Here is a 10311-nt window from a genome sequence, read left to right as displayed (position 1 = left end):
TCCAAACCAAAAATAGACAACATCCAAAGAGGACTCTTGAAAACTTTCACCATCCATAATCTGGCCAAAACCATAAAAACAAGCACAACTCACCTTAACCAACCAAAAAGAAAACACGAATAAAAAAGAAGAGCAAGATAGGTGTAGTTTCAGACAAGATTACAAAACACCATGGAAAGGGTGAGAAACCCCCATGAATAAGGATGATACACCTAAAGAAGAATCTCTCCAAGGAAGATGAAATCAAATGGCAATAGAAAAGGCCAACTTGGTATCAATAACTGCATAAGAAAAAAATTTGAAGCCTAATGACTCAACACACTATTTAAACATAACCTCAAACACCCTAGAGAAAAAAAAATATGTACAAGGTTCCGAGAAAAAAAAATGTAAAAAATGCACAAATCAAAGATGATCTTAACTCCAAATCAATAAAACACACAACTACTAGTTGTACACCTACAAAAAAGAGATCAAAAAAATTTCTGAGCACACCAAAGGAGGAAAAAGGGAAATAGAGGCCTCTAAACCCCACATAACATCAGGAGCAACAAATTAATGCCCATGGTTGTTGTTGCACCAAAAGATTGACTTGTTAATGGACGATACAACCAATAGTCTTATAGAACCACATGAGGTGGTTAAGCCATGCTATGAAGCCTATGAGGGATCTTGGCCCATTGTCAAAAATCCCCCTCCCAATGTCACTCATCATGTGGAATACAAATTTGGCACATGAGTCCCATACTTCATGCTTTATCCCTCTTCCTTCTAGGGAAGAGACTCTACCCTCAAAGACTAACCCAACTAACCCTGTCATCCAAAAGGCCACTACTTCCCTCCTAGAGGTGAGTGATTCCTTGCACACCTATAAAAAAACTACCATCAAAATAACAACAAGAAAAAACAAACAAGAATTTACATATCCATTACAACAAGACATCCACAATCAACTCTACATAACAAGAATGCATATATTCATTACATACACAATGCAACAAGCTAATCTACAACATATTAAAAGTCTACAAATCTCTTCATGGCAAGAGCACCAACCTTGAAATCCTGTGCAATAGTAAATGAGGTTTTAGAAGAGATTTTCCCTTTTTTTCTCCTTATCTTTCCAATCTCCAAAAAACCCTAAGTGTCTCTTAAAGTAAAGAGTGGGTGCACAACCACTAAATCTCAAAAAGTCCACTTAAAGGCCTCCAAAATCCTACCTAACCACTAGCCATAAATGTGAATATGAATACATGTCCTTCCCTTTCCATATTGTCCCCTCTCATTAATGAGAGTTAAACTAGGAGTGTGGGATAAGTAAAATGCATGTGGCCTTCTCCATTTTCTCCGCTTTTTAAAAGTGGCATTTTTGGAATGTCATAAATGTGATCTAGACATCCTAATGGTCAAAATCTAACCCCTAAATCATTGTATCCCCACATGGTTAGTTAATTCTGACTTAATTGCCACCCTATAGTCACTTTCAAACCCTCTAAAGTCTACTTTAAGTTTATCTATTATTTTCATGTGGATGGGACAACATTTAAGGATATCTAAACAAGTGTATTTACTTAAGTAACCAATTAGATCTACCCTAGGTTAGGTAACTTTTGCAAACCCTAATTGATATGTCATTATCACATACACAATACAAGTGTCAAGTGACACTACAAAATGCACTTCACAATCATAAGTGACATGTCAAATTTACACAATGCACTTTAGTCTATTACATTCATCCAAATTACATTTACAAAATAAAATACATAACAATGAGGTTTTAATCTCTTCATGAGATTAAACCTTAGCTTCACAGTTTTCACATAAGTCTAACCTTGGTTATCCAATTAAATTTGATGGTCTATTCACTACAAAATAAACTTGAGCATCAGTAGTCCAAGGAAAATTTACACACACACACACACACCAATCAACATTACATAGTTGAATTCAATATTTGACATTCATAACTCAAATTCAAATAACCTTTTTATTTCTTCAAGAAATGTTCCCAACCTAATGCTTACGTACAATACTTGAAGAATTTGAACACCATGATATGCTCATCAGAATCAATCCTTAAACTTAAAACATACTTCATGTAACATTTGAATTTAATCATGATTTAATTATCCTCATCAAAACCACACACACACACACACACAACCATCAAAGAATATAAGCTAGGTCCTAATCAACATCATAGGTAAATTCCACATAATTTAAATTATCACATAACATTGAATAACATGGATCACTATCAAATCAGTCAAAAGTGAAAAATGTCAAACCATAAAGTATCAATTATGAATGTATCATCAGTGCTATGATGGGTTGGGGTGGGGCCTCACAATTATAAGGAGAAAGTTTTTAAGTCACATAATGTCAAGTTAGCCTCTAATTCCATCCAACATATAATTCAAAATTTAACATGGAATATAATGCTCCTATTGCAATATTGTGGTATCATATATATAGCAATCACAATGCATATAATAAGTATCATAACTTCGTAATCATAAGTATAGAAATTATTATATAACTAAAATATCAATTCCTTGTCAATTAGAATCTAGACCCATTCCAATATCCTATAGGAAAACATATTTGAAGAGTTAGATTTGTTTAAGCTCCTAAGAGGATGGGTCTCACAAAAATAATATATGTTTTTCCCTTTGGAGTTTGGTGACTACAATTATTAGATTTAGAATTATAAATCAATATTCAATATTTATCAATATTTAATTGTCATTTCATACACATTTGGAGTGATCCTCCTACTTTAATAGGGAAAATAGGGAGCAAATGAAACCAAGAAAGAGGGGTAGACCATAAAGCTCCCCCTCCAAGATGAGATGTTGCATGAAAAGGTAAAAAGGCCAAAGAAAAACTAGCATGCAAACACAACTAGGAAAAGGGAAAGAGGGACTTCCAACCATACCCAACTAGACACTATTAACATTTACATTTTTTATTACCCTTATGGGAACAAAGGGTCATCTCAAATGAGGACTAAGGAGATTTAGATTTCTTTATTTTACCTATAATTTGACCCTCTTCCACCCTAGAAGAAGTACCCTACCATGAAATCAAATCCAACACAAAATTTTGCTAACCTTGGGAGGGAACACAATATCTCAAGGAAGGGCCAACATAATTCTATGAGGGAGAGACATATCTAATAGATCTAGTAGGTCTAGAAGGAGTAATAGAGCCAATAGAAATATACAAATATGAGACAAGTCCAATAGAAGCATGAGTTCTAGGACCAGAGACACCCACAAGGGGACAACTATCAACCATCACCCAATGAAGAAAAATACTCACAAGAGGATAAGAAGTAGAGACTACATTAGTACCACCACAAGAAAGAACCTCAGTAGAGGTAGAATTATTAGCACACACTATAGCGGATCAACTTATAGCGGAAGACTAACCTCAGTAATCAAAAAATCTTGTGCAACCACCTAGGAGAAATTGTTCTTCCTAAAAATGAAATGCTCTCAAGAAACACCCTACTAACAAGAAGAATATTTTTTTTGATTCTTCTAATCCACACTAAGAAGAGACATGACCAACCTTGAAGAAAATTTGACATCTGAAGGGGATGCCTTCGTAGTCAAGTAGTTGAATCCAAGGTCACATGGAAGAATTGATCTCAATCTAGTAGGAAGACCCTTAGAAACATCCAAGTCAACCAAAATGTTGGCAACAAGTAGAGTGGAAAAATATCAGAAGAATCAACATCAAACATCCAAAAATCTCCCAGAGCCTTGCCCCTTCCTCCAATAGAGATTTTCTCCAAAGATGAAGGGGAAGAACCTCACCCACTTCCTCCAATAGGGAGTTTGTCCAAAGATGAAGGGGAAGGTTTAGGAGTCTAGTCTAGATAGGAATCTTGTTGACTAGTTTAGAGGAGGGACTAAAAGTCATGGTGTCATGGTTTAACCATCAACATAACTTTATCATCCTAGCTCAAAAAGTGATCACACAAGACTCTAGATCCACCCTCAATTTTATCAAAAATTGTAATAAAATATCCCTTTATCATTGGGAAAATGTGAACAATATCAATTAAGATATGTTCTCAATTTTATGAGATCCAATCAAGAAGTTGAGGGAGACTTGAACAAAAGCCCTAAAAATGACAAATTGTCCCATGAGAAGTAAAAGCCTTGGTGTTGTGATCAATATCCCTCTTAGTCTCTATAGATAACTTGATGATAATAGATTTATAAGCCAAAAACAAGTCCCTATGTTATAGGACAACAAATCAGGCCTCAATCATATTTGCAGAAAAGGGGATAATTCTCATATTAGATTGGCCACCACCTCACACAACTCCTGTAAAGGGAAACATAGTAGGCCTTCAAATACCCAATCCCTTAAGAAGAGGAGAAAGTGATAGTCTTGCAATGACAATCATCAACACCCCTACTCTTGAAGTCATTGATCACACTCCTAAGAAGATATTACACCCAACATAGTAGACAACCTTGTGCAACCAACAATCACCCCAAATGTAGCTAAAGAAAGCTCTAGATGAGCAGGCCCAATAGAGGATGTCTTGTGACCATTGCCACCACGACATAAAAACCCTTCATTACCTGAAGACCCAACAGAAATTGTAGCAAAACCTTTGTGAGCTCCAATAGAAGCCATTATAAGTATGATACATTTTAATAAGTTATTCATTCCAAAATAAAATTATTAATATCAAATCTCTAAATTTTATAACTACAATCATCAAGGGTATGTATACTAAGATGAGGGACCAAAAATATGTCAATTCTCATTTTGGCCTCCATTGAGTATTTAACAAGTGCCAAATTTTTTGTATGTCAAAATTTGGCATAGTATAAAAGAATTCGTGTACTTTAAACCCACACCTTTCGTTAACTTGTGCTTACAAAGGTAATTTTTTATTTTTTAGATGTAAGTTGTGAAATCTCCATAAAAATACCATTGTGATGCCTAGGAGATCAAAGAGGTAAGTATCTTTATCTTTTTAGTTTTTTGAATTTTGATGAAAATGCAGATTGGAATAGGTTTTTAATTTTGATTTTTCTTTTGAGGGATTGATATTCCACTCCCAATTGTTGAAAATCATTGATCGCTCCTCATGAAGATGACCTACTAATTGATTATTTTTTCACTTGTAAGTTGTGATATCTCTGTCAAAAAACTACCATGTAGATGCCTAGGCGCTCAAAGAGGTTAGTATCTCTATCTTTCACTTTTGAATTTTGACTAAAATGTAGATTGAGTTAGGTTTCTTTATTATTATTTTTAGCAAAATCCTAGGAATTGATATTCCACCCCCAAATGTTGAAAACCGTTCATCAGCTCCTAATAAAGACCCTCCTATGTCTAAAAAGATAAAAAATATCTCCATTGATTCCTATACATCTCCTAGGAATATGAGAAAACATACTAGGGGAAATAGAAAATACAAAAAAATAGCTCGAGGAAAGTATTAAAAGAACAAAAAATTCCATTCTATAAAATATCATAAGGTAGACCTTTCTAAATCTCTAAAATCTATGTCTCATATAGAAATAGTGGGTAAAAATTTATTTTTTGGTCCAATAATAGGGAAAAGCATAAACATTTTCATAGGAAAACTATCTTATGAGCAAGTACAACAAACAAAAACTAACAAATCCAACTTGAGTGCCATCTTCACTAACTCATAAGCCAATAAACCCTTATAAACTAGATGCGTGATGATTCTTATCCATTGGTTCCACCAAGAAGGGATAACAAAATAATTTTTGGGCCAAGCAGTGGGTGAATTTTTACTAGGGTTGATATAATAATTAGGAGGTGCCAACATACTTTTTGAGGAAAAACTATTGCGTGTCTTTCCTTATGATATTCTAAACTATTTTGAATTGATAGATTTATAAGGTAGGTGTGAGGGATACTATCAAGACACTTAGGTAGACCTATGGTGGATCATGTGTTTGTTTCTTATGTTTTTAAGGAGAGTGTTGAGGTGGATATACTACAATCTATTAGCTCACTCACTAAGAGTGTTATACAATATACTACACATCTAGTATAGGTGGTTCTTCTAAGCCTCAAGTTCTAGTTTATTTTTATCAACCGCATGACACTATTTTTCACTTATGATCCCTAGCATAGTTAGGATGCACCTACACTGGAGGCATCAGCTATAGAGGTGATAGTCATGAAAAAAAAATTGTTGAATGAAACATATAACATTAATACTCTATTAAATTCTATCAAGTTTATTTCATTATTTTTGTTAAATTTTATTTTTAAATGTAAGTAATATTAACATAATGATTATGATAAAATATCAAGGGCACAATGCTCACATTGTTTGGAGTGCTCCTCTATCCTCTTATTGCATGATGTCGTCAAGTCCACTAGTATGTAATTATGTGAATATTTCAACCTAATGTGAATGTTTTTATTATAATTCACATTGAGTTTGTATTATTCAATGTTAGACTTTCAACATCAACACTTCTATAGGTCATTAATGAACTTTCACCCAAGAAAACCTCTATTTATTCATGTTTTTGTAAAATAGTGATAGATGGTTTAGACTATCATGTAATACATCATACATGGTGCATAGTCTTAAAAAGAAAACACTTACTCTGTGTTCTTTTTAAGACCATTTTGATCCCTCCTTAATGTGTTTATTATATTAGGATCTCACATTACATCTAATTACATACATTATTTACATCATGTCGTACCCTCTCCTTTGATATTTCTTGAAACTCTAAGCTACCTCTAATTTCTAAGTACAATTTCCCATTTATCCATTCATTCACAATTTATTTCCCTCTTGGACCTTTGTAAACATTTATGCTTGGTTTTTCTACTTACCCTTATAGTTTTTCCAAAAAAAGATTATCACTCTTTGAATCTTGTAACTATTAACTCAAAATTGACACCTTTTGAGTATAGGTCAAATATAGTTTGATCTATACAACAAGGGTTTAATTTTGATGGGTTTTGGGCCCAATGCAAAGTTATTTTAATTTTCTTTTCCAGTGAGGTTAGTCTTCATAAATTTGGACCCTAAAATCACTATAAAAGGAGACCTCTTCCCCTTATTTTCATATCCAATATCACAACTTGATATCTCATCTCATACAAGCAAAACCTATCTATAAACAAGCTATTGTGAATTCAAGGAGTTCAAGCAAGACTAAAAAAACATCAAGGCTTTCATCCGTCATCCATCAAGCATTTCCTTCTATAGATCTACCTTCTTTCTTTATAGGAGACAAAGGATTTGGCTATCAAGGGACAAGATCTACATTCATCCATTCAAGTCTGCTTCTTATTCTTCTTCAATTCAACATTGGAGCAAACTACATTGTCATGCCCAAAATTCAAGGCACAAACACACCAAACTTTTTTTTATTCAGAATAACAATGACTAAGGTTATAACATACTAACAACAAGGTAAGTTGAGTTCAGGTCACAAGGTTTGGATAGAAATTAAGTTTAGATTACATCACATGAGGATGCAAAGTCAGTATTCAATCATACTGCATAGGTTCGAAACCCTAGGTTCTAATGCTATAGGAACACTTAGTTCAGGTTGAATTAGTCGATCGATTAAGAATTAGTTTTAAATTACCAAGGTATGACATCAAGTTCAAAATAAATGTTAGGGTTTCCAAGTTCTTAAGTCAACTCTAATGCTATCCCTTTTAATACTATACTAGACCAATCCTTAGGAGAATCTAATTATGCATTTTAAAGGTTACTCTATAATATACTAATACTTAACTCTAGGTGTTACCACAACCTATTTGGATCTAAATAAAAACACTAAAATATTCACCATAAGAATAATTTCAACATGCATTTTATCTTCTAACATAAGTAGACTTATCCCATCAAGTTATCTAGTTAACCTTAATCTATAACAGTTTCAATGCATTAACATCTTCTGATTTTCAAATTTCTAACTTGACCCCTATATATATAATTATTATTATTTTATTTGTTGAAATTTGCCCTATAATTATTAAGATATCCAAAACAAGTCATCGATTAATAACCCATTACTATACAATCTTGAAACCATGATCTTAAAGACATTTCTTATCACTATGCAATTCTAAGCCATGGCCCTTCTATAACTAAAACCCACTTAATATATTAACTAGAAATAATAGATTCAAATTCAAATGCATTATAAATGTAATTCTTGATATAACTAGATTAAGTTTACTATCTCATAGTAACTATAAAATAATATTTAGCAAAAAATAACACTAATATACTAGAATAATCTTAATTCCAATCATATTTCAAATGTATAATAATGAACACTAACACTAATTATATGACCCTTCGGTCGCGTAAGGGTAACCTCGTTTTAAAAGGATAATCTTTTGTTCCCTTATGCTGACTGGTTCCTCTGGGTTGGTGTTATGGTCTTGTCTCTGGTTTTCTGGTATCTGGTTTGGATAGCCTTCCTTGCTGCTTTGCTCCAGTCTGTTTGTCCTTTCAGATTCCAGAGTTTTTGGTTAATTTTACTGGTCATATCTGCTGGTTTCAGGTCCCTGCAAAACCTGGTTTAGTTGTTTGGTTGGTTTCAGGTCCTTTTAAAACCTGGTTGTGCTTAATGGTTTATCTTTCTCTTTGATGTAATGGGTTTCGGGGCCGCTTCAAAACCTGCTTTTACCTTAATCTAAATCTAAAACTTTATCAATTTTAAAATCCAGAAAATAAAATTTCATTTTCATACTTATCAAAAAAAAATCCAGATTTCAATACACTAAATAAAATCCACTTATTCCTAAATAGAACAATCATAGCCTAATCCTTATTAGCTACTAACCCATTAATATAATCATTCTTTGGTGAACTTTCCTTTATAACACAAGATCTATAAAAAAACATTAAATTCTTATTACTTAAATCTTAACTTCTTTATTAACTACTAATCATCATTAATAGTTACTAAAATAATCCTAACTAACCACACAATAACAAGACTACTCACTAATTGCACTTTATTTACAACATACTAAACTTCATTAAAAATACATTAAACCTTACTAATGACTCATACTACACATTAACTTATCCTAATCTAACACTAATCTCGCTACTACTAAATTTGTAAAACACAATTGAAATTTTTATATACTTAAGCACTCCCTAAACACCCACTACCCTTATTAAGCAAACTTCTTAAACCCATTCCAAGTATTTCCACCCTACCCCACTCATTACATCCCATCCCATACTCGCATACTCCAAGTGGGTGCAATGTTTTGAAGGTGGCAGGCGGCCCACACATGCAACACCCAAGTTTCAGGGAGATGGTGCCAAGTCAAGAGGATTGGGTGGTTACCAAAAAGTGCAGACCACCACCCAATGATAGGAGGCCATACTTAATGCCAAATCAGTGCATAAGGCGGGGAACATTCCCACACACATGGAAAGGGAAAAATATTTATCGGGTAAAAATTAAACTAGCACTTGCACCCAAAGGAGCAAGGGGTACGCTAATAGTGACAAAAGATGCAAGTCTTATAATATGATTGTTCACATAATTTTTTTATTAGACATTTAATATAATATTAGAGGATACTTAAAAGTTTGAAAAATAAATTAAACATTGTTAATTTGAGATAGTTCAAATCAATTGTTCTTAAATTCGTATAAGTTTATTCTAAAACAAAAAATAAATGTAGAAGAGGAAAAAAAAATTAAAAAATAGTTAAATTGGTAAGGTTTTTCCCACAAACAAAACTAGTTTCTAGGAAAATAGTAGAATCTTTTAGACGCAATTTTTTTGCAAATTTAATATATTATATGTATTAAAAAGTAATGGGTAGTCTGTTTTTGGAACAAGAAGAAGTGGTTTTCTCAAAAATATGATTTGCATTGAGAAGGGGCATCTTCTCATAATACTTATAACACAACAACTCTATTTAAATTTGTATATATTAAGGGAGCTCTATTGAGACTTGTTGCAATCAAGATTCTTCTTTTTTCATGATAATCGTATATATGTATTATTTTTCCCTCTTGAGTATCGATCTAAGGATAATGGTGGTTCTATTTTAAAGACATCTAGTAAGATTTTTCTATAGTTGTAAAAGTCAAACCTTGTCATTATGTTTTACCAATATCAATTTTTATTTTTCGAAGCATTAATCCTTTGGATTTACGTATGGTGAGCACCCATGACATGGTTAGTTGTATTTGTATATGATTAATCAAAGATAGGGGTGATATATGTAAATTGTTTGGGTCGTCTTGGTTCCAAGGTGGGTCGTTGTAATTATCAAATAAAA

This window comes from Cupressus sempervirens, chromosome 5 (genome assembly GCF_028749045.1).
Source record: "Cupressus sempervirens isolate cs-2001-9-10 chromosome 5, ASM2874904v1, whole genome shotgun sequence".
Classification (NCBI taxonomy): domain Eukaryota; kingdom Viridiplantae; phylum Streptophyta; class Pinopsida; order Cupressales; family Cupressaceae; genus Cupressus; species Cupressus sempervirens.
Note: the sequence above shows the minus strand (reverse complement) of the source record.